A 23621-nucleotide genomic window follows, 5' to 3' on the forward strand; every position below is an offset into this window, starting at 1 on the left:
TAATAGCTGTGGCAAACTCATACCCTTCCCATTTCAATAGCCTGAGCCAAATAGGGAATGCATCTATCTTTTCAGTAATTCTACTTCTTAAGTGTTACATTGAATCAGGTCAAGCAGAACCCAAGATACTTTATTTCAAGGCTATTTCAATGGTTAGAGAAGCAATTTAAATAGAAAGCGGGAGTGGTACTGTTCTCTGTATTTTAAGCTATTTTAATAGTTTAAATAAATGAAAGTTATTGAAACTGTTTTCCAGAAACTAACTTGAATTATTCACAAATGTGCTGTTTCAATACAGAATAAGATCAGCAGTGCAGAAATGAATCACATTAAAAAGCAAAAATATGCTAAATCAGACAAAGATTTGAAACTTCAATACATCACAGGTGCTTCTCTGGTAGCATGTTTCTACCCAGAACACAGCTATTGCACACAGAAAGTAGAAAATGAAAAGAAATGCTAATCCATGCAACAATGCAGCTTCACAGAAGCAGTGAAGTGACACAAGGGCTTCAGCTGGGTCCTTAAAAGTGGGCATGGGGGCAAAAGCAGATAGAGCAGGATCCAAAGGGAATAGTTAAATGACTCTAAGATAGGTTCCCACCTTCTTCTGTACCCTGCTTTCCACGCTCCAGGAAACAGATGCCTTTAGCATCCCTAGAGTACATGTAGGAAAATATATTTGAGAAATTAAGGCACTGGAGGTTACATGGTGGCGCTTCAAAGCATGATGTTTCTAAGATCACTCTCTCATTCTCTTTTCTATTTCTTTTTATAGACACAGATTCATGAAGGAAAGTCCTTGCTGACTGAAGCAGTTTCTCTGCTGAGATGTGCTATTGGCATAGAGCTGGCAAAACAATACTAAATTAGAACAGAAAGCTTAGAAGTTACTTTCACTTAAATACAAAAGCAGACACATACTCCACTCACAGTGGAAGAGCAAATAAACAGAAAATAAAACTGTACATAAGAGCAACTTCTTCCTTAGCTGCAATAAGAGTCATGTTCATGCAGTTATTGCCTAGTGCTCCCAGGCTGGACTAGTTCATCATTACATGGGAGGAACAGGAAGAGCTGATGAGCCAAGTACCCCCCTGCCAGGCTCCCCCAGCAGTGCTCAGAAGAGCCTGAGGAGCTGCAGAGCCCCCAGGCAGTGCCCACTGCCCGGCACCACACAGCTGAGCCACGCTGTCCAGAGCTGCTTCAACACATCCCTGGAGAGCATGTGCCTACAGCAAACCTTGGCCACAGATCCACAATACATTTCAGTCTTAGGTACCCATATTTTGAATTTCAAAACAGAACTTTAATCCTCACAACCTACATCAACTAACCCTGGGAACACTAAAGTTTCCCTCACAAAAGCTTAAGAGGTTCCAAAATTTCCACATCCAGCAGGCATGCCCAGAAACATCTCAATTCCATCAGGTCTGTGAAATTCACATCTTTGAGGTCCAAGCTTCATTAGGAATTGCAAAGAGTTAACCTCTGTAACATCTTTCCCAAGGACGTCAGTCCTACAGGCAGGCAGTGGTTTCACCTAGAGAGGTTCCATGCAAAAATGCATCAGTAGAGACTTTCCTCAAAATCAATTGTCATCATCACTGTGACAAATCCTGCACTCTTCCAAACAACCCTTCTCAGCTAGTATGTACAGAAATCAGTTACCTATTCCAGGAAAGTGGAATAATCCTAAAAGATGGGGCAAGAACCCAACAACCCGACACTGCAATTACTCCCTTCTGGCTGTGAAGTCCCCTTACAAACCCACACCTAGCTTCACTTGCAGCTCATTCTGTGTCTGGAGTGAAGCAAAGGGGAACAATTATACTATCTCAAATCATCATTATTGTTTCAATGATTGCATTAGCATTCTCAAAGCATAAACCACCCACAAAACATTTGAGGCAGACATCTAATGATGGATTTTCCCAACAGAGAAAGCAATTCCTCTAAGCAATAAAACAGTCTGTGAGAAATCCTGCAGTCATAAATCTAGTATTTCTCATTACAAAATCTACATCAGCCAGGAAGTGATTACTTCTAAAATTACAAACCCTTGTGGGCAGAAATATTAGTGGGTTACCAATTGCCATTCTCATGAGTCATGAGAAAAGCAGTTCAAGTCATAATAGTCTTGTAAAAAATAAAATATCAAAAGAATTAATTGTCTTATTATAGACAGAAAGTTTAGGGCATCCACACAATAAGCATCTAGGCATCAAAATACAAAGGCCAGCAGTAAGTTCCTGTCAAAACTTTCAAAGGTTACAAAATATCCAAGCAATATAGCTCTGTCAAAACTTTTCAACATATCTCCACAAAAGCAGTACCTACACCCTTCAAACCTCTGCAGCATTTCCCACATGGGAGCATGTAATGTGCAGAAGAGAGGGAAGAGAGAGAATTGGGGAAGCATCCAATGCCTTCCACTCCTGCACAACATGAGCAGTGACTTCAATTCCTCAGGGGTAGGGCAGCACTGAACCCACAAGGCTCCCACCTGTGTCAGGTGCTGGAGGCACTGGATGTGCAGCACTTGGGCAGGTCCCATTCTAAGGCAGTGGAGAGGGGCAAGGGTGTAAGTGGGACCATGCATGAACAAGTTTTCCCCAGCTAGCTTGATGCTGAAACACATATATTATATCCCAGGACTTGTCAGAGAGCTCACATGACCCTCAGGTTGAGGATAACTATCCCACAAAAAATACTTTGACTCATCTTTTTCTTCTTGCAGCCTTCTCTTTCCCAGGTGCTGCAACCTAGCAGCAACCTAAGGGGCTTTAAGGACCACTGGGATTGAACCAAACGTATTTTATTAGAAAGAGCATGTCCTCCAACACCTTGCTTGGGAAGAGATGAATGTTACACATTCCTTGAGGAAAACTAAGATATTGCACAAGCACCTTAAACACAGGAGTGATTACATAGTGATCAGAAATAAAGTCAAGTCTGTTTAACTCATCTAGACTCATGCTTCACGTACATTAAGAAATGTTTCTAGTTTAACTGCAAAGAAAGGAGAGAAGAACCCTTTTCAAGCAGATATACTCAGCTGTAAAATACATTTCCACAAAGCTATTTGAACATAGGATGTTATATTGGTTTTGACTGCTCACAGAAATGCAGGGAAAGGGAAAACAAAAAGAAAGAGGAAATGGGGAAAAGGGGGGAAAGGGAACCACAGCTAAAGGCAAAGAACTGTGACAATATGTTCCCTCCACTTAACAAGGCAACTGCCCTAGTGACAGGGAGAAGACTAACCTTGAACAAGTCCCATGGCAGATGAAACTTTGCCATGGAGCACTGGCACCAGCCCCTGCTGTTAAGCTCAGCTATTTAGTTGGTAAGAGGCGATCCAGGAAGGAGAAAAGAGGCCACATTGCTTCCTGAGCAGCAGCAGTGGAGTCAGTGATGCCAATTCAAAGGCACAGGCAAGGGACAGGGCAGGCCAGGTGGGATACTCAGCTGAAGACAAGGCAGGTCCCAGGCACAGCACAAGCCACTTTAAACCAACCAACAATTTAGAAGTTGTTGTTCAGCATGCAGTAACCAGGCTTTGAAACTGGCTGTTCTTCCTGGAGACTCTGGGGACTTGACTGAGACCAGCCTGAACACAGAGAGGGGTAGCCTCAGCTCACCACAGTCCTGTGAATACTTATAGTACTATTATTATAGTGTTCATTATTACTGCAAACCTGATCATTGGCTATCGTGCTACTTGCCTTACACAGCACAGTGCAAAATTTATTACAAGCAAGGTAACAGGAGCAAAAAAGCCTGTAAATATGTGCTTGCAAAAGAAGTTAAGTTTTATTACAAACAAAAATAAACTAAAAGAATAATTCACACAATTTATTATCTCATCTTTGCTGTAACCCATGCACTTCATTTTAACCATTCGGGGAGTAGCCTGATCACATATTCCATGTTTATGAGAAAATTATTTCTAAACTATTTTTATTCCTTACCATCAAATGAAAAAATATTCAACATGCTTATGCTTTCTGGCCTAATAATATATTTGAAATATATATGGTTGTAAAATGATATCCCAGCATGGCATTAGCTTTTTGATCTTTGATATATTGGTGCCACTTTAGTAGATGATAATCGTTTACCAGTTCAAAATACTGGCCCAGTAAAAAACACACTTCAGGGCTCCCATAATGAGTTTTACCACTAAAGGGTAAATATTTATTTCCTGTCTATTTTCTATTTAACTATATAGGGAATTGCTCTTGTAGCTGGTCCTACATCCACCACTACCCATGGTGTCACTTGTTCACAATTCATTACAGAAATGCATTTTTTGGAAAGAAAACTCAGAACAATGTTACCTAGAGATGGATAAAAATTAATATGAGTATTATGCATAAGTCAGCTTCAGGTCTCATATTTAAAAACCACCACCAGTCAGATTTAGTCTTATCTGGGTCTGAGGTCTACTGACCAGTACAAAGGGGCAAGTACTCTCATCCTTCCTGCTGGGAGAGACGCTCCACTCGTTATGTGGTCAGCAACCTGAAGAACAGATAATCCAGATTCTGTAACTCCATATAAAATTTTTCCTTTTATTTCCTTACTACTCTTAGATAATTAGGAAACATTTTTCATTACAACCCCAAACCAGAAAATTTCTATCTTTTACAGACCAAGTGTATCTTCAGCAACAGCCAAGCTACTTTCCCTGCACTGTTTATCCAACAGGACATGACATCACCCATAATCAAGATCTGTGATCTCCACATGAAATTGCTTTCTGCCTCTTCTAAAAAGATACTTAAAGATGAAAAATTATTTTTGATATTAAAGTTAAAATACTTCATCTTGAAACTGTCAAAATGAAAACTTCCAATTTCCTGGATTGTTTATTAAAATCTCAAAATAGTTTCACTATTTTTCAAAGCCTGATCTGGCAGGGAAAGAACTGAGAAGCAAAACTGTTCGCTAGATTAAACTATAACTCTCGTACATTCCCACTCCTTCCCCTCTCCAATTAAAAATAAAAATACATATAGTCTTGTATTTTTGGGGACACGCTTGTAATCATGTGGTGAAAACACTATTCCACTCCAAATCTTTCAGAATTCCTTTTGAGTATTTTTATTACAGATTTTACTGAAGAATTGAAATTGATAATAAACTATTAAAATTAATTAGATCAATTAGTAAAGATAGGGAAATTCAAAGAAGCATATTTTTCCAGAGAACAAAGATCTATTTTCACACAATGAATTCTCCAGCTAAGAGGCTGAACTAATATCAACAGCATCTGGCCCACTGCACAACTGGTCACTCTTCAGATTGCAGTCATAAGACCAAGTTGTGAAATTAACCTCTCACACCAAATTAAACCCTGTACTTCAGCTGAGAGACTTCTTGTCATATGGCCAGAGCATGAATTCTGTGCCTACAGCACCTTTCAGTGTGGAAACTCACCCTCCAAGTGTCTTCCTGCAGGGTCCTGTCCTCCTACTTCAGGGCATAGTTTACACCTAGCATGCCAGTGCAATTTAAACACATGCTTCCTCCAAATTCTGCTAATGTTGCAAATCTGATTTATAAGCCATCTTTTTAGGAGGCATGTGAGAGAGGTGCACAAACAGATGCTGCTGCTTTGGTTTCAAGGACGAAGCACAATTTACAGGTTGCTTTCAGATGGGATTTTTCAGGGATCTGTGCTCAAGCTCGTGAAACAAAAATGTTCTAAACAGTCTAGAAATAGAATGAATAGGGATATGAAAGTGCTTTCTGGAAATATTCCTTTCCTTACAACCCACAAAAACTTAGATACAATGAAACACTGCAACAGAAATTTACGAAACTAAGTAACTGGGTGCCAGATACAAAACCAGATTAAATTTAAAAAAAAAATGAAGTGATACACACGCAGCAGGAGACTAGGAAGAGGGAAAGGATTTTCCATCTATATATATGCATGTGTATATATACGTGTGGGTGTATATATATATATATATATGTGTGTGTGTGTATATACATATGCATATATATATATATATATATGGATGTGGTTTGGGCCGATTGTCACCAACCAGAATAGAGGCTTTGGGGTTATACTGAATAACTGAATTGTCAAATTGTCAGGATTATTCCAAAATTTCTGTAGCAGACAAAAAGTCACATTAGAAATTATTAGGAAAGAGCAGAGAACAGAAAAGAAAATATCTTACCATATCTGCATAAAAATGTAATATTTGCCGCTTGAATTCTTTTGTGTTGTGTACTTCCACTTTGACATGTACCTCAGCTAGAAGGTATAAGAGGAAAGGTAAAAGGTAGGAGACAAATTCTGTCTGCAATATGATGAGATAGATCACAATGCCTCAGCCAGGGCAAAGACAAGAGAGGTTATGATAGACATGTATTCAAAGGCAGGTGACAGAGACAGTGAGAGGGAAATCACTGCTCACCATCTCTTCCAGCACAAGAACAAGGGTCAAAAAGAGTAACTGGTAATATCAAGAGATGTCACTTCATCCACTGAATAACTAAACTGAGGAACTGTCTGCTAGGGAAATTAAGTGATAAAGATTTATCTAATTTGGTGAAGCGTCTGGAGAAAATTTATCAAAATCTCTTGCATGTAAAGATGTCCTCCTGGCTGAGAAAGTTCTGAGCAAATTACAAGACCCTCCCACAGTCTTTGCGGGAGGATCTTATAACAGGTACCAGGGAAGTGATTGTACAATCTTGAAACGTTCTTTGCTATTTCTTAGGTATCGTCTATTCCCAGACAGACAGACAAGGCCAGACATACCAGTTTTTTTGGTTACAACAGTATCTGGGCTTTTTTGTACAACATTTATGTATTTTATGTAATTACAAAAACTAATTTCAAAAATGTCCACTCTAGCTCACCCTTCCTCTGAATACAAGAAAAAACAAAACCTTTCCTTATAAAATCCACTGCTGTCAGGCTGATGCTGTGGCTTTGGGAAGTTCAACCTTCTTTGGAAAGGGAAGGCAAAGGACATCAGCAAAAAGAAAAGCCTGCTAATCAGGAATGGATATGACAGGCTGGTAGAGCCCTGGTACCCTCACCACTCACAAGCTTCACAAAGAAGGACTCAGATGGTCACAGCACAGCGCTTCACTGCAGCTCTTGGCATGGCTGTAGAGGAACAGACTGGGGAGGAGTTGTTCTTTACAGGTGCTCTTTGAGGGAAGTTTTGCCAGGTTAGTTTAGATACTAACATTCACCAAAAAAAAATGTATAAGTAGCCCAGTTGTTTCTGCTGAAAGGAAGAGGTGGGATATGAAATGGGCTGTTTAAGAACCAGCAGTGTATGAAATATCTATGGAAATACTTGAAAGCATACTATTTTGGTTTTACATCAGATAATGTTTTCATTCTCTTTTTGAGTGTCTTGCACTCTAAAAATGAGGTACAGATATAAATTTTACTTGCCTGACAGTGAAAGCATTTTGGATCATGAGGGCATTTATACCTACTTTGATTTCTTTAAAAAAAAAAATTAAACTGTACTAGCTAGAGAGTGTGACAAAATAGATATATTAGTTGAAAAAAAATTTTGTCTTCCCTGATAAGACTACTCTTACAAAATTTTCCCAGTGAGAAATTTTAAAAACTGGCATGGGGTTGTTGGTTGGATTTTATTGCTAGTGAAATATACGTTGTTGTGTCATCTCATAAACAGAAAACTGAAGCACCCTTTTAAAATCCTCAGCACTCCTGACACTTCCAACAACTACTTCCATATTGGTTTTGGTCTTATCTGTTTCTAACAGACAGTCTCATGCCTTGGAAATCTGACCTGAAAGAAAAATTCAGCCCCAAGTATCTGCTGTCAATTGTGCAGAAAATAGGAGATGACAGCAAAGTCACTTCTGCATGCCAAATTACATCTCCTTCCAACATCTTCTAATGTCATTATTAGCACTCAAATACACTGTGTCAAAATGTGTCTGTATAGGGAGATGGACCAGGCAACATCAAATCTATCTCTGAGTCTATATGACAAGCTGGTTTTGATTCAGGCTTCTGAACAGGGAGAGACTTTTAAGAAAAAATAGCTGCTCCATCGTGAAGGTTTGTTTACAAATACGGATATTATAATAGGCAGAAACAGTTAGGAAAAAACTGTATTATGCAGTTTCATTAGATTTCTGGGATCAATAGTGTAATAGGAGTAAAAATTATCAGTGTGAGCCTTAGGGTCCATGTTCCAAATAGTCAATGGTGCAATGTGAAGAGTTTCAACAAGATTATCTTCAGGAAGACTACGGTCTGCATCAGAGATAGCCTTAACAGGAAATACTCATTCTATAGCAACCACATAAATGTGAATTTAAGTGTACCAGATGGTTTTAGAACAATATTCAAAGGACAGAAAAGGGAACCGCATCTGCAAAGATTAAATTTCAGTAATTTGTTCACGGTTTTATTTCAGACTAAATGCACCCAAATAAAAGTGAATACCCAAACACAAAAGGCACTTTACTGACAGAAAACAATTCCTGGAAGGCCAAAGTCTTTCCCTGTAGCACTGAGAAGAAAAAGGAGTGTATCATCTAAATATAGTGTCACTACTTAACATACAGCAAAAACAGTAGACACTACAGCTCCATACCCTTCATCTGTACAGCAAAGTTCAGAAGGTTAATAGAAGAAATTAAATGAACCACAATGAAAAAGGTTTGGAGTCTCATACACATGGGACTATTAAATAACCTAAAGACAAGAAAAGACTACTTAATTCCACCAAATAAATGGATATCGATAAACTTCACCTATTATAATTAGCAAGATTCTTCCTATTATTTCATCTTTATTATGACTTCTTAATATCCATTTCATTTCACCCAAAGCCAGATGATTATTATTTGGTAGAGACAATACAGTTCTGTACCTTCTCATTAAACTTGGATGAGTATTAAAAAAAAAATGTTTAGGAATGTTTAAATACTTTGTGTTTAGTTCTTACTGAGCATGGGAAGTGGCTGCAAGCCATTTACACTTACCATCCACAACAGAGGTGATCATGTTCTGCCTTCTGATCTGGGCTCACAGATCTGTAACTAGCACACGGTGTGTACTGAAAATGCTTAAAAAAAACTACAATAATAACCAAAGTAGTACAAACCCTTCCACTCCTTAATAAGATTCAATCCTGTATAACAAGAGCAAGTTTGTCCAAATCTTAGCATTTTAATTTAACTTCTTAAAGCACAGGAAATTAACAATGATCAATGCATATTTTAATGCAAAAAGTATCTCATCTTTCTAGACATGAATTTTACTTTTTTCTATGTTAATTGCAAGTATTTTTGAATTGAACTTCAGTATACAACTTTATCACAGATTTTAATCATCTCATTGGCATAAAATGTATGCAGACAGTTTCTTACACCACAAAATGGTATAACAGAGAAGCATGGTATAATTTAATTTTCTGTGTATACACTGTATATATGATACACCAACTTTTGCCAGCTACAGCAAAAAGAATTCTTATCTGCTCAGCTCATTGCCAAATTAAGACTGTGCAAAAGACACAGATGTTTACTCATAACCTTTCTCCCTTTCTATTTCTTTTCCCCATTGCCTGCTTGTAAACAACAATTTATCCAAATGTTGCTTCCAATGTTTAAAATTTTGACTGTTTGTCCCTTTCTATGAAAAAAGTACCTTGTTGGTTTATATGAAGGGATAAAGAGGCACAGTCCATTCCCCCAGCTCTGCCACCTCCCCTCTTAAGTCAGAAAAAATTGGTATTGTTTTTAATCTCATCACAGAAGAATAAATCCAACCCAGCCTGCCTCCACACCGGCAGACTAGGAAAGAGAAGCGAGTTTCAAGCATATTTTGGGGTAGGAAGCAGGGGCAAAAGGCATAAGGACAAACATTGGCTATGGTTACTGCCACTGTCTTGGCGTGACTTCATGATGTTGTATCCCATATCGCTGCCCTATGCCCAGAAATTAATTTTTGTGTCTTTCCGTGCCTTTAAATTGAGCCTGAGAGGGGGGAGGAAAAACTGAGCAAAACTTTTTCAAAGCAGTTTGCAGCTTCTTCAAGGTCACACAAAGATAGACACCTTTTTTTTTTCAGCAGAGGCAGGAGAGCAGGAGGGAAGGGAAGCACCGGGCTTGCTTTTCTTTCCAGCCAGCTTTCAGCAGTTTTTTTTCCCCAGCTCCTTTTCCTGCAGAGAGTTGAACTTTTGTTTTTCTCGGAGTTCGTTTTTTCCCTTTTCTCTCTGCTGGACTGTTTCAACATCAGAATACATTGGGGAGGACCTTCCACCAAGGCCTTGGCCCTGGAGGTGGGCCCACCACCCCGTCCCAGCTCCAAGGAGGGGGAGAGAGATCTATGGAAGGACTCTGAAATTTTCCCAGGTTTCTCTCAGCAGAGCAAGAGGTTTTATTATTTAGCATCATTATCCCTTTTCCTCTGTGTGTTAAATAAATAGGTTTTTCTCTTTCACTTTCCTTCAAGGAAAATTTGTTTTTTCCTGATCCTGGTGGGGGAGGGGTGGTTGTAGCCTGCCTTCTCTCAGAGGATATATTTCTAAATTTGGCCAAACCAGAACAGCCACTCTGCTAAGCCTTTGCAGGCTGTAAAATATTCAGGATAATCAATTAACCCTGAATTAAAAGAACAAGTTAGCTTAGCCTTGCTCCATACCTTCATCTGCCAACTGGTACATCTTATACATGAGTCTGCAGACTAGAATTCCTCCAACAGATGTACCAAAGATCAAAGATTTTTGAAAATCAACTGTAAGAAGATGGGGGTAATAAGAGAGGTCATCACTGTAGTCAAAGATGAATGCGACAAACAAAATATTGTTTTTAAAGCAGCTCTTTACAAAGACTGAGCAGGGGCTGGGCTCTATTCACAATCAAAATGGCACAGCATCATAGGTCAAAAGGAAGTGATGGGGGCAGGCAGCATTGAATTTAGGAAGGAGAAATGGCAGAAGTTACTCAGTGGATGTCACTCATGAGTTTCTTGCGCCTCATGGTAGAGAGAACTTGAGCACCCTCTGACCTAGTTCAGCAGCTGCCTCCCTGTGGTCACAGCAGAGCAGAGCTGGGTTTCAGTTGCTCTACTTTAGTCTCTTGACAGGGGATGGAAGCAATTTTTATGCCAGATGGACAAGTACAGGGAAACTGATGGTGGGGAGACACCTAGAAATTCAGTTCTATCAGGGATGAAGTAACATATCCAACACAAGTCATCATTTGGCAGAGCCTCTACCCCAAATAACCCAATCTGTGAATAGATACAGGAGAAAAAGCTTTGTCAAGTACTTTTCAAATGTACTAATAACGAGGCAGCCAAATTATTCTATATTACTTTCTCTTCTATATTCCCAAAGATAGATAGAACTAAAAAAAAAAAAAAAAAAAAAAAAAAAAAAAAAAAAAAAATTCTTTTCAGCCTATTAAGTATTTCCTGAAAGAGTCAGAGAGTTGTCAGGGCCATACAGTTAATGCAGGAAATCAGCTGCATATATTTTTTTATTTCTCAGAATGAGTTTCTAAGTAATGAATTAGATGAAACAGTCACCTTCTTCCCATCTCTGCCAAGCAAATGGCAATAACAGTAGGAACCAGGAAAAAATGTGAACTTGCATAATCAGGTAACTAAAACTGATTGAAGATTATAACAGTGTTCATAAAAATGTAATGTTTAACATCAGAATGCAACCTCCAGCCTCCTCCTGCACGTGAAGAAACCAACAGCATGAGATGGTGACATAGCATAATGTAAAAGGTGAGACAAAGGCACACGATGAGTAACTAAGCTACCACAGATGAAGCAACAGATCCACTATTTACCAAACATGTCTCCACACAAGTATCTTGACACTTAAGTCTGGCTTACAAATACCTCCTTTAGTCACAGCGTTAGTCACAATCTTTCTACAAGTAACTTTACAATCCTATGCACAAGATGACAAACAGCATTGGCATGGTCTGTGGACCAGAAGGTATGGACTGAAGAAACGTTAGTCACCGGGCTTTTGCCTGCCTCCAAACTCAGTGACACATCAAACCAAGCACAGGAGGCAGCCACACCACATCATCCCCTTACCTGTCACTACCCAAATCCACTTTGTGACTGGATCACCTAAGAAAATCGGAAAAAAAGAAAGAGAAACAGAAGTAAGGAAAAAGAACAGAAATTACCCACTATCTCTAAAAAATAGGATCAAGTCTAGCAAGTAAGTAATGAAGTCAAAGTAACCCATATGGGTACTAAGTACATTTAATATAGTACTTGATCTTCAAGTCACATGGATCTCTAATTTAATAAACCAATTGTAATGATACATAAGATGTGTGCAAGCTTCCCTCAGCTGTACAGCTGAAGAAAGTTTCTAGTTCAAGGAATAATTAGATTTCCCTAAAATGATCTCTTCAGTCCCTCCTGCACAGAAGAGCCAGGCCCACTCATGCCATACTACTCGAGCAAACATTCACAGAGGAAAAAAAAGAGTGATATAACTTTCCCTTAGCATTCTTCACACCACAGATGGGCATGAAAATAGCCACCAAATAAAATTAGACAAATCACTTTTTTCTTTTTTTGTGTGTTTAGATAAAACATAAAAGCAATCAATAACACTTTTCAGACCATTAAGTTTAATTGATGAGAACATCCATTAAAAGAGTAATTTCTGAACCTATAGATATTAATTATTTTCTTTCAAACCCTATTACTCATTTTTATGACTTGAAGGCTATTGGGCACCCAGGAAAATGGCCATACTAATGCTCAATATTTTCTATTTACTTTCTGTTTTACAAAGTATCTTGCAAAGAGCCTCGAAGGTACCAGACAGATCTAACAGCAATGCAGTCATCATACACATCATCCCAGCACTGCCTATCCTGGCTAACAAATAGGTTTGGCCTCTTTCTGACCATAATCAAAGTGCAACTTTAGAGGCTTTACGTAAGTTACCTGAAATATCAGAGATAATATAAAGGTCCTATAAGCATTCAGAATCTATCTAGCCTAATTTTCCATATCAGTTATCTTTTTGCACAAGCTCTTAAGAAAATTAACATGCTTTTAATGAAAGCTAACTTTATTTGAAACATTCCAGAGGATGCTGTGTTTGCTTTTGGTTGGTTTGGTTTTAAAAATAAAACTCCAATTTCACTTTAGAAGAGACAAGATTCTGACTTCTACCTCATGGTAGAAAGACTCATGCGAGACAAAATTATACAGCCACAGTTATAAAGAAACCAGGCTCATGGGTATCCTCACATTTCAAAATCAGGCAAGTCAGTCAGACCCAGCCTCTGAAAAGAACCCTAAATTCAATCTATTTATATTTATTTTTCCAGAGAAAAGCCATATTCTAACAGGCAGAAAAGTTTATAGACTTACTGTTGATGATTTGCCTAGGAGTTGTACAGATACTCACATTAATAAAAGAAACAGCATTCTCTGTATCAAACTTATAACTAGTAATGTCAATTTTGCTTTAACTATTTGCTCAATCATGGTCTTGGGACCCACACATAATGTTATAAAAAAAAAAAAATCACATCACTGCCTAAGGGAGAAAAGGGCAGAAAATTACTTCAGCAAAAGTGAATAAAAAACACACTTTCTAGCTATAAACTCATATATTTGTGGTCAATATTTAATAGTATTTGTGTAGCAATATTTGTGCAATTAAGTTTATGCACACTGCACCATAGTCCCAATGAATCAACACAAATAGCTCTTTCATTTGCAACAGTTTGATTTCTGAAAAGAACATAAAATTAGCTACAATAAAGTTGGCTAGTATTTGGGAGATTTTTTTTTAAGTCATTTAAGGAAGAAACAAGTAGGATGTATACTTCTCTCAAGTTTGCAGGTCCAGTAACACAAATTTTTATTTTCTTTCTCCATTTGTTAGTTAATTAACATATGCACAGAGGACGAAAAGACTAACTAAAGACCTATTCCCACTTTATGCTCTCTTCCTTTCCCAAAATTCAGAAGTCTCAAAAAGATATGGCAATAATGGCATTAATTTCATCAACAGTCCCCTTGTTCAGGGGCTGCATGACTTGGTGTGAACAGTTGTACATTCAGTTTTTCTACCATCCACTTAACCTGTGCTAATTTAAAGGTCTCTTCCAACCTTGAGGACTGTGATTCTTAGATCATCCAGTCTGACCATCAATCCAGCTCTACACTGTAACCACTAAACTGAGCTGTATTACCCAGTGCCAGAGCCAGATGCCTTAAACACCTTCAGAGTGGTGACTCCACCACCCCCCTGGGCAACCTATTCCAAAGCCTGACTACCCCCACAGGGAAAGAAATTTTCCTTTATCTAATCTGAATCTCCCATCTCATCTTAAGGCCGTTTCCTCTCGTCTTTTCACTGCAGGCACCAGCCCCCCCCTCACTCCAACCTCATTTCATGTCATTGTAGAGAGTGATGAAGTCCCCCGAGCCTCCTCTCCTGAAGACTAAAGCCCAGCTCCCTCAGCTATTTCCCATCAGACAAGTTTTCTAGACTATTCATGAGCCTTGTTGCACATGTCCCAGTATCTCCAAATCCTCTTTAAAGTGAGGGGCCCAGAACTGGACACAGAACTTGAGGCACGGCCTCACCAGTGCAGATTACAGTGGGGTGATCACTGCCCTGGTCCTGCTGGCTACACTGTTATTGATCCAGGACAGCATGCCATTGGCCTTCCTGGCCACCTGGGCATACTGCTGGCTCATATTGAGTTGGCTGTCAACCAGCACCCACAAATCCCTTTCTACCAAACAGCTCTTCATTTCTTTGATGAACTTTGAAGTGAAAGCAGCTCACTGTATTGTCAGAAAGCCAGTGAGAGGTGTGCACTCTATCTCCTGTATCCACACATCCAAAACACCCTCACAGCATGGCACTGTGTACAGACTTTCTTTCTCCAGAGTGGCACTGGCTTTTCCCCAAGATTTTAGAATCAGAGATTAGTTTGGGTTGAAAGGGATCTATAAAGGTCATCTAGTTCAACCATTTTGCAATGAGCAGGGACAGCTTCAACTAGATAAACTTGCTTGGAGCCCTGTCCAACCTGATTTTGAATGTTACCAGGAATGGGGGATCTATCATTGCTCTGGGCAACGTGCTCCTGTGTTGCACTAAGCCCGGTAAAAAGAAAAAGATATTCTTATATCTAGTCTCAATCAACCCTCTGCTAGTTTAAAACCATTACCCCTTGTCCTATTGCTACAGTCCCTGCTATAAAGTCTGTGCCCCTCTTTCTTATAAGGCCCCAATGAGTACAGGAATGTTGCTATGAGGTCTCCCCAGAGCCTTCACTTCCAAGCTGAATAATCCCAACTCTCCCAGCCTGTGTTCATAAAGGAGGTACTCCAGCTCTCTGATCAGCCTCGTGACCTGTCCTGGGTCGCAGTGTATTCTATTACCATCCTCACGAGCTGTTGAAACCAGGTGGGGCAGTGTTTCCCTGCCTCCCCCTCCGGACTATCTTCTGTTAATGAGCCCATCAATGCCTGGCCTCATCACTCATCATCCCATTGTGAGATGCTCCACCCAGAAGGAGGAACCAAGCATTCCATCCTGGATATAATCTGAGATTCCGAACACCACAGACACCCTTTCCACTGGATTCCCAGAGGACAGGAGCTACACAGCCACCACTGGACCTTCTGAGGAAGAGCAGACCCTCCTATAGGATCACTGCTTCAACAGAACCACATCCACCACTTCAGGAGAACTGCAGCCACCATCTTATCAGACTGCTACCATCACCCTGACTAACAGGGTGTCAGGTTTCACCCTGACTAACAGGGTGTCAGGTTGCATCCTGACTGTCAGGTTGAACCAGTGGGGGTTTTTGTTTGTTTGTTTTGTTTTTTTTTTCCTTTCCTTTAATGTCCCTCTTAAATTGTTATTCTGACTTGGTGCCTCCCACTGGTTTGTTTTCAAACTAGTATATGGCCTCATCTGTACCTGCTTCAAGAGGTCCATGTCTTCTCTGTGCTGAAGACTCCAAAACTGGATGCAGCACTGCAGGTGGAGTCTCCCCAGAGCAGAAGGGCAGAATCCCCTCCCTCAGCCTGCTGGCCACTTATGATGCAGCCCAGGAGGTAGTTGGCTATCTGGGCTGGAAGCTCACATTGCAAGGACCTTGTACTTATGATTAGCCAAGTGTTGAATAGTGTTATTCTTTAAAAGGGATGCTACCAACTCACTAAGTATGGAGATCAGACACACTGGTCAGTAAACTCCAGGTTAGCCTTTAGAACCAAATTTATAGACAGGACTTACATTGACAGCCCACCAGTTTCCTGTGGAATACAGCAGCAACATAGCTTCTCAATAGTCACTGCAGGCTGATTTATCTTCTCTGACCCACCTGTTGAAAAACAAACAACACCAATACAAAACACAACAAAAAGAAAACACACCACCGCCATCACACACATAAGAAACTTGTGTGAAAGATCTCCCCAGCACCTTCAGCAGCAGAGACCAACACAAAGAATTCACTGCCCCAGGCTTTTCACAGAGTGCCCCAGTTACACTGCTATTATCAAGTAATCCCCACTGATTTCCTGGGTTTGATATACTAAGGAATATTTTGTCAACAGCTTGAGCATCCTTGGCAAGGCACTTTTCTAATTCTTTATGAGATTTTTAATTTCCTGTTTGTGTTTGATCTGCCATGTTTTAAGGGCTTTCCTCTACTGCTCATTTGACCAGGCTTTCCTGTTTCCAGCACCTGGTCATTTTGCCACAGTCTCCTCCACTGACGTTTCTATCTACTGAGGTACATTCCTGAAGATGATTTTGTATTCTCTTTTTTACTGTAAGACATATGTGGGGGCTTCTGATAACTTTATCAGAATAACTGTATTGTTAATAGCCCTCAGGGTGTTTATAGGCCTTTTAGATTTCTTTATAGGTTTGTTGTCTCATTGTTCTGCAGATCCTGTACTTAAAATCCAATGACCATGTGCTGCACATGTTTATTCTGCTCTCTTCAGCTATAGAGCTCAATGTAATCTTATGATGGTCACTAACTACCAAGCAGGCTCCAGTGCACCACTTGGGAGCACATCCAGAGTAACACCTTTCTGGCTGCACCAGGTGTTCTGGGCAGACACTTTGCACATCTGGATGCATCCTCTCTTTTTCCCATCATGATAAGACACAGACCCAAGTCTCTACAGGGCACCTGTTGAAATGCCTCACTACTGCTGCCTGTACTGAATTTGCAGCTTCTCTACTCTCATTTCACATTTCCTGAGCACTATTACAGGTCTGAGCACGGGGCTGGTAACACAATCTTAGCACTGCATTTTCATTAGAGCACGAAATTTCTGCCCACAGTGGTTCTGCGGACCTGCTCTTCTCCCATAATATTTTTTACGTTGTTGTGCTTTATAAAATGCTTCCTGTACAGCACCAGTCCCTTGTGACTGTATGTCCCTCTCATATTTCCTGTAAAGCTGATACAGCCTGGCAGCATTGATTACCCTCCTTCCACCAGGTCTGTTTTTCCAAAGTTACCATTTCACACCAGTCAAATTCCCTCAGCTTACATTATAGGCCTTAAAGCTGGTGGGACAGCACTCAGGTTTTTGCTTTCCTCCATCTCTTCTTACTGCTTGTTAAGTGGTATTGCAGATGTTCTGAGGGGACTTCCTTCTTACACTCTGCTCTTCTTTGTCCCTTGCAGGCTTGTTTGGTGTACCTCTGAAAATCAGCCATGCGCCCATGGCAACATCTGACATTCCTACCCCTGAAGATGCCCCTGCTACAGGAGCACCTCGCTGCAAGAAGACACTACAGCAGCAGCTGGCAACAGTTGCATCTGAGCAATCAGGCCACTCTTTTCTAACAGTGCTTCCCTACCCAAAACTTGCATCCTCCACAGCAGTGCAGAGGCTGCTGCCATGGTGGAGGCTTCACCTGCAGCCATGGTGGAGACCCACTGCCTTGTTCACAGCTAACTGGAAGACACACATACAGAGCAGCTCTGTGAAGCTGTATCACTTAGTGTTGAAAACAAGTCATTGAAACAAAGCAGACAAGAACAAAGAAGAAAGAACACTGAATGGGCAAGGTCAGGCTATATGAAATCAGTCCTGATCACACTATTTCAATTTAACTAATATTCATCACCTCATCAGCACCACCCTGCCTGCATTCTGCACTCCTTCCTCAGCAACAGCCATCTGTCAAATTATGCACTCCTTGCTGAGACCAGGATATTATGGCTGCAAGAAAGCATTTAGCCCATCATGGTTGCTACTGCAAAATAATAAATAATACTTAAGGGAAAGGAAAAAGAAGGTATGAGATTTTTTCTTAATTTCATTTGACTGAGTTGATGGCCTTCACCTCTTAATGTTATGTTATTATTGCTACAGTAGGAAGATATTTAGCTTCTAAGTGTGTTTGAGACAACTGTGAATGACTCATTACTGCTTTCTTTTCTTACAAAAGATTGGCTTTTCGCTAAACTCCAAAACAAAAACCCACTGAAACACCTGGACATCAGAACCATACTGTTGTGACTACTGATCCATCTGCAAAACAAGCTGGCTCCCTGCTTGATCCATGATAGTTCAACAGGGAGATACTCTTCCCCATAGCTATGCATCCCTCACCCAGAGACAAGGGATAATTTGTTTGTTAGTTGCTCACTAAATCCCTTTATTTCTATCAAAGCATTTTAGAAATCAACTAATCTTAAGAGATGTCACAGGTGCAGGCCACGTGTTGCAGTGTATCAGAAGAGGAACTAGGAAACAGGTTTTAGCAACGAACAGGGACTTTGACAGTAGGAATTTAGTTTCTGTAGGAGACATTTGCTTATTGACTTGGTTTGTCAGTTTATTTCACTACTCATTAAATTCTGATTGCAATAAAGGCACCTGAACAACTTAAAAGTATTTTTTTTAATTTGTCTACATGACATAATTGATAACCAGAATTTATCTAGAAAGACAAACTGCCTCTTGATTGGCTGTCTACTATTAGTTACAAGCTGAATAATCAAACCCTTTCAAAATAGCTTTCTCTTGCCAAAAAAAATATAGAATGAAAACAGACATTACATGCAACTTCTAAGGTTTTTCTCTTTTCCCCCTTATAATTAAAGGGCTTGATATTCCAATAGCCATTTCGCTGTTGCTTATACTAAAATGATTTGAAATTATTCTAAAGTCTCTCTCCATATGTAGAGAAGTATTTCCATGATATAACACTTCCATTAAAAAAAACCCCAAAAGTTATTACAATTAGCAATTCATTTTTACTTCTCACAATGGGCAAAAATATTTCACACTGGCAATATCTCGTTACCCGCAACTGAGATCAATTAATTCCAGAAGTATTTTTCTATATAAAGAAGAATTTATAGGAAACATTTGCTTTTGGTTTGAGAAGTTAAATGCTCTGCTTGCATTTAAGTCTTACATTAAGTCTTGAGTTAAACGTTTTCAACAACTTCACTATTTCTAACTTCTAAAGCAAAATAGGTCATGACTTGAGAATTTCCTCTCTGCAGTACCAAGCTCAAGGATTACATTTAGAAGTTCAGCCTACTGAGTTAATGGGGAAATCCCAATTCTCAGTCCAACATATCAGAAGTATAGAAAAACTTTTTTTCCTCTTAAATAAGAGAAAAAATATTATTAATAATCAATATACTAATCCATTACCCATAACTATTAGAAGATCAGTACAAGCCAGCCATATGCCTGACTAAAGTTAAATTCTGAATTTTGCAATGATGTGTTTGAAGTGATAATGCGAAGAGGGAAATGATTGTTATGAACAAAGTGCTACTCTGCTGTCTAAGTCTTACTGAACCTCTCCCCTAACAATCTAAAATGCTTTCAGCTCATAAATTCACCTTCCAAAACCAGTAGGAGCTTAAAGCAGGACCCAATGGGAGGTTACATTTATTTAATATTCAGTCCTTTCTCAGATGAAATATTGCCATCTCTCCTCACAGGTATTTGTTAAACCATTAAAGTAATAGCTTATAACTATTACTTGAAATAGTAGTTCTATTTGTATCTACCACTGACAAAGGATAAGCAAAGTGCATTAATTTGCTTTGAAAAATACCCAAAACCTTTGTCATAGAGCACCGAGGGAATATGCTCCATTAACTAGTTCAGAGCCCTATGCTGAGGCAATGCTAGTAAATATTGCTTAGCAAAAAGGAACCTGCATCTCTGTAAGACCTTCTCCAGCACTACCTTTCATGCCTTACAGCTCTAGTTCACTGCATGTGTCCTACAAACTCTGACACAAGTTCAGTTCCTGCATCTTTACATATTAACAGCACCTATAAAGATATATTCATAACTAGATCTAGAAATTGGCTCTTTTTATAAAAGCCACTACATTTGACATATATTCTTGTACTTATATTTTTCTAGTATCCATTAGAAATAAGATCATCAGAAAGAAGCAGCAATAACATAAGAAAATCCACAGAACCATCAAACAGGACTTGTCACAGAAACCTCTTCTGTGTGATTTTCATGACATACAATGTGTACAACTTCTCTTGACTCCACAGATTTCAGTTTCAAATCTGTGCTTATACACTGTGATCTATTTCTAGAAGTTTAATTTTTACCTTTGTCTTTGTATTTTGCTAAGGAGAATTTTAAGAAGTAACTAGAGAACAATATATTTATCTTGTTCAAACAGAAATCTGAAGTGTGACAAGTGTGACCAGGCAGTTTTGACTTGCATTAAAAATTTTTCATTTACACATCATTCTTAGTGACAGTGGATGAAAGAGCAATGATTAGCACTTGTTGCTACCACTTTGAAAGCTATCCTTTAATTAAAAGCAAATTTGATGTGCAACACTGCCTTTTATTGAGAACACCCAGTTCATGAATTATTTTTTTCAACCCTGTTTAACAAAATCCACAAATCTAGTATTTTTGTAATTTTGCAGTCAAGAAACAACTACTGATAAAAATAATGTATAAACTTTGTCACTTTATTTTGATTCTGCAACAGCTTTTCCCAAAGAAAACATGTTTGTTTTAATTTAGGTTTTTGCTTAAAAAAAAAAAGGTTTAAAACTTGAAGCTGGCAGTGTCCCTTCACTGTCACAGTGAACACAACCAGGGCACAGCTTTGGGCCCTGCCAGCTGTCAGGCTTCTGACAACCCCATTGGACAGTGCCTTCAAAATGCCCGCAGCTGCAGGCCACATGCAAAGGACAGATAAAAAATTCTCAGGTTCCTAAGAAAGACATTCTTTCCTTTGCTCCCAGCCACCACTGAGGTGAAGCTATACTGCTAACAATTATGGGGTTTTTTTCCTCAGATCACTCCCTCTTAAAAAGACTTTCCTGTTACTGCATCCCATTATACTCACTATGAACATCTGCATATCCAGCTACTACTTTTATTATTGTCTCAATTTCAGAATTCTCAACATATTTTTCCTTTTTTTTTTTTAATAAAAAGATACACTTAAGGTATGAAACACCTATAATTACATTTTATATATAGTCAATTAATTATGATGGTTAATCACAACTTTCTCAGAAGGAAAATGCTACTGAAGACCACAGCTGAGTCACATCATTGCAAATGCAGATGCACAGCCAGGCAGACAAACTGACTCTCAGCCACTGCTTCCCACCAAATCTTTTAGCCCTTTACTTTTTTTCACATCTCCCAAAACTGTGAAGTCAACAGCATTACAATGCTACAGGCACAAATACAGCATCTGTGCCAAATCCAGACATATCCATTTTCACCAGCTACCAGTGACTTTACGATGAGTTTATGAAATAACAACAACAGCTGATGACTCCTCTGCTCCTGTCCCAGCACCAGGCAGCCAGAGCAGCCACTGGCAGAGGAAAGCCACCACAGTGTTACTCAAGAGGCCTCAAAACAGGGACATCACTGCTGGTTGCCTGGAACTAGCTTGCACCTTACTTCTCTGCCTCAAGAGGCAGAGGTGGTCCTAGATGGGTCCTCTCTGTTCCTCTTAATGACTTTTTACAGCAAAAATCAAGTGGGAAACACTAACATTGAGGAAGACATCCTGTAAAATTTCCAAGGATGCCAAGAGCCACCCTGATGTCAGAGCAACTTGCTGAGCCATGGAATGGATGCCCTGTTGAGTCCAAAGCCCTGGAAGCACAGTCAAAACCAGAGCTCCTCAGAGGTGCATGGCATACTGGCAATAATAAGGGTTATAAATGCTGAGGATTCAATTGCTGGTTTGCTTCTTGGCCTTTGATAACCAGAAACCAAATTGCTTTTCTGTTGCATGAAGTATCTTTCAAATTCAATTGCTTATCTCCTCATTCATTCAAGAAAGGGAGACCTCAGATTTACAGAAATGAGAGCCCACAATAGAAATATACTATATTAGACATAGAACAGACACCTAAAAAATAATCAAAACACACTCTATTGATTTTAACCTTCAGCATCAAGGTATCCTTTAACAGTCTCAACTGGATTCAAGCTATAAGAATTTCCAACTATTTGAATATCTGCATACGGGATAAGCATTTATTTATCAACATCCACCATCAAACATATTTTTGGTTGTTATTAGGGCACTGTTACTATGAGGAATTGAGTGCATTGCTGCTTCAGACCACGCTGCTACTGAAGTGAGAGAGGCTGCTTCCCCACACACAGTCCCCAGTGCCAGGACAGGCACCCCAAGCAGGGCAGGGGTGCTGCGAGTGCGGCAGAGCGCCCTGCCTGGCTGCACTGTTCCAGCAGCCCGTCATAGCACGGTAATTATGCTGCAGGAGGATTTGCTTACAGCACTGAGGAATTCTGCTTGGTAAAAAGCTACATTCATGACTTTATGCATAACTTTATGTTCCTCGGATGTCTGCAGCACAAGCATGGTGTCTTCTGCTTCTTAACTTCCAAACTCTATGGTATTTTAAAATTACTGTGAATGAAGAGGGAAACAAGGGGGTGCATGTGGTCCCATACTGGATGCAGAGCAGCCTCCATGGGGTCTGGCAGAGCCTGGAGGCCCTGCCCTGGGCACACCACAAGCCAGAACAGAAGAGGAGCCCTGGGGCACAGGGGCTCTCCACTCCCACCATAAGTTCTCTCTTACTAGAAGAGGAAAGAGATCTTTCTCCACAAATACTTCTTCCCAGAAATCCCCTGCCACAGATAACCCAGAGGGAACACCAGGGTCTGTGTAGCACTGGCAAGCACACCTGGCCCTCCAACACAGGTGTTCAGAGGCTGGGTTGGACCTTGTCAGGCCCCACATCCAGCTGCAGGCACAGAGGAGCCTCCTGGGAGCAGCGAGCAAGCAGTGGCTTCACAGTGGCATTGAAACATTTAGGGGCCAAGAGGGCGGCCAGCCTGGGCAGGAAGCTGCTCTGCATGCCTCAGGTGCAAGGGCTGGGTCACCGACCAGAGCAGCTGTGGCAATGCTCTGCAATTCTACAGAGCAGTCCAAATCATCCTGCACTGTTACAGCAAGAGCCCGAGGAGCACAAGTGTGGCAGCCTCCCAGCCTGGCTGCTGATCAACAGCTCTTCCCCGTGCCCTGCCCCAAGCCGCTGCGGCAGCGTTCCTGTGGTTATCAACATTAACACCTTGCTTTGGTGCC

At 40.1% G+C, this 23621-nt stretch overlaps 1 long non-coding RNA gene across 5 annotated transcripts in view; it reads right to left on the reverse strand.

Moving 5' to 3' along the window:
• The window catches only part of LOC138114236 (uncharacterized), a 102758-nt gene that overhangs the window by 30851 nt on the left and 48286 nt on the right, over positions 1–23621 (reverse strand). For 3 of the 5 annotated variants that reach the window (XR_011152547.1, XR_011152546.1, XR_011152543.1), the window contains exon 2: positions 16293–16380. This is a non-coding gene — a long non-coding RNA (uncharacterized lncRNA). Of the gene's footprint in view, positions 1–4456; positions 4528–6197; positions 6275–12088; positions 12125–16292; positions 16381–23621 lie in introns of all 5 variants that reach the window. The other 2 variants (XR_011152545.1, XR_011152544.1) reach the window with 2 other exon arrangements.

Source organism: Aphelocoma coerulescens, chromosome 8 (assembly GCF_041296385.1).
Source record: "Aphelocoma coerulescens isolate FSJ_1873_10779 chromosome 8, UR_Acoe_1.0, whole genome shotgun sequence".
Lineage (NCBI taxonomy): Eukaryota > Metazoa > Chordata > Aves > Passeriformes > Corvidae > Aphelocoma > Aphelocoma coerulescens.